A 2,574-nucleotide genomic window follows, 5' to 3' on the forward strand; every position below is an offset into this window, starting at 1 on the left:
TTCAGCATGCCTAAGAATTTTGTAAAGTTAGATTGACTTTCTGAGTTTTTTGGCAAAGTTCTGTTTCAAGCATTTGTCAAATTTGCAATTCTGCCCTAATGTCAAACAATGACAGGAGGATGTGTTTGCCAATGAATATCTTGCACCCAGATTTGTGTCATGACTTGCCACTTTGGGAGTGTCTAATGTTCATACCCAAGAACCTATGTTCCAGATTTTGAGTCGTTTCGAGTCCGTTTGACTAGGTTTTGAATCCCTCAAAGTTGGTCAGTTACTGTTTTCATGCTGATGCACTTTGCACATAATTCTGGGAAGCCCTGTTTGACATTTTGTAACTTTTGACCAGTTGACCCAAATGTTGAAATTCCTTTTGCGTTGCATTGTAGATATCAGAGACTTGTCATGTTTCAAGTTTCAGCCCTTGACGAATCCATTTGATCAGTTTTCAAATGCGATTCCAAATGGAATTTCTAACTTTTAATAGTGTCAGCATTTGCAGATTGATTGGAACCCCTGTTCGTGACATCATATCTCCTGATCCGTGATAGATGAGATCAAATGGTTTGTTTCCCTATGTTCTATACTAAAAATACTCCAAGTGTGTCAGTTTTCAAATCTTGACGAATCCGTTTGCACACTTTTCCAGGGTCATTCCGTTTGTAAAAATTGTTATGGTGTCATCGTTTCCTATCCTGCAAATCTAGGTAGCCCATTTTAGACGCTTTCCAAATGCGCCTAGTTATTCGTCGTGAGCCCAAATCGCAGATTCATATTGTCCTCGTGACAGAGTTTTAACGCCCTAGTTTTCATTTCCCCATGTGTTCATTTGCCCAATTTTCTGAGCCGAATGCAAACCCAGTTTATTGCTTTCTGACGTGTTTGCTTGCAGATAAATTCGAGAATTCAACTTTGACGGTCAATATCTTTTGACCTAGAATTTTTCATGAGATGAGATTCGGTAGGTTGATAATATGTGGAATAGAGAATTAGTGTGCCAATTTTTAGAGCCTGACCAGAGGTTTGGGTCAGTTTTCAAGGGCAGTCAACGGGCCTCCTGATGCAAAATTGACAGTTGGCAGAAAGTGATAAATTGAGTTTCAATTGGTTCGTCAGTGGTCAAACTTGGTTCTAATCAGTATGATGGGTTTGATCGATCAGTTTGAAGGTTCAGTTGTTCGAAAGCGAAATTGTTTTTAGTCAGACCCGCTTTGGGGCCCGACTGATTTCGTCAATTGCTCAGAGTCTTGATAGTATTGGCTTTTCCAATGTTTCCTACGAAAGTGGTTGAAACAATCTTCGACTATTTGATTTTGAAGGGATTGTTCTCCTTGAGTTTTGGAAGAAAAGCTTTGGTTGCCAAAGTTGAAGTAAATAGAGGAGATACACAACAGATATAATCTAGGAACTAAGGATGAATGTGAATGTGTCTGTAGCATACTACCAATAGGTCAGCCATTCAGGCCCAAGGATTTCTTTTAGAAAATGGAGATGGTCTCAGATAGTTATTACTAACCATCTGGGAAATCAGTAATTATAGCCCAGTGTAGGCATAATCCAAGTTATTCAAGAAAATAAAAAGGTCACTATCGGCTAGGGTCGCATTGCAGCTGCTCACACTTGGGAAGACTATAAATTTCCCACTCTTTGCTATCAATATTAGCTTTGAAGGAATTGGGTATTGTACTACCCGATAATTAACAAAGAAATCGACCAGTGCAATATTTTCTCTAAAACATTTATCAAATGGAATTTTGATAAAAGGCTCACACCAATGCAAACATGAGAGTCACAGGTCGAGTTTGAAAGTGCAGTGAAAGCCTGCGTCAACAGCCAATGCAACCCGTGAGCAAATAGGGGATTCGTTGCCCCTCTGTATGCCAGATGTCTTTCACTGCCTAGGAAAGGCGTCTCGTGCTGCTCCAAGCACCAAGTTCAACATGAGAAGTCCACCATGGAGGCAGAGCATCAGTAAATAGAAGCCGGCTCAGACTAAGAGGAACAAACCACGCATTGGCAGGAAGATCACGTCAGAGGTAAAGATAGAGGCATCGAACAAAGCACAGCGGTAGAGTATTAGTGTATGCCAAAGTTGGGAGTCACACACGCTTTCAATGAAACTACTCCAACAATTTTCACATTGCAGGGGAGTTTGAAGAACCCTCAGCGGAAAAATAGGAAAAGAAAGCCACACTCTAAAATAGATTAGAGTATTCCTGTTCGAAGAGAAGGCACGGTGGGCTGGAGGATTGCAGGCACCATGAAGAGATTGGAAGGCAGCGGCTTGAGGCTATATTTTACGCAATAAAAGGTATTGATCTTTCACCACGCTATGTTGCCACCTGTGCAGCCACAAAAGAAGAATGAGAGCAGAGATGACAAACAACATCAAACCAGACCTTTTGTTATACCTAATTTGCAATGGCGAAACATCATTGATAATCTGTAAGAGCATCCAAATTCACTGAAGATGTTTTCATCATTACAGAGAGATTAAGGAAGAGGAGGTCTATAAACGTGTAAATCTTTTTATCCCACATTGGGTGGGTGAAGTTTTTACAGCTCTTTAAATACAAA

The sequence above is a fragment of the Cupressus sempervirens genome, chromosome 4 (genome assembly GCF_028749045.1).
Source record: "Cupressus sempervirens isolate cs-2001-9-10 chromosome 4, ASM2874904v1, whole genome shotgun sequence".
NCBI lineage: Eukaryota > Viridiplantae > Streptophyta > Pinopsida > Cupressales > Cupressaceae > Cupressus > Cupressus sempervirens.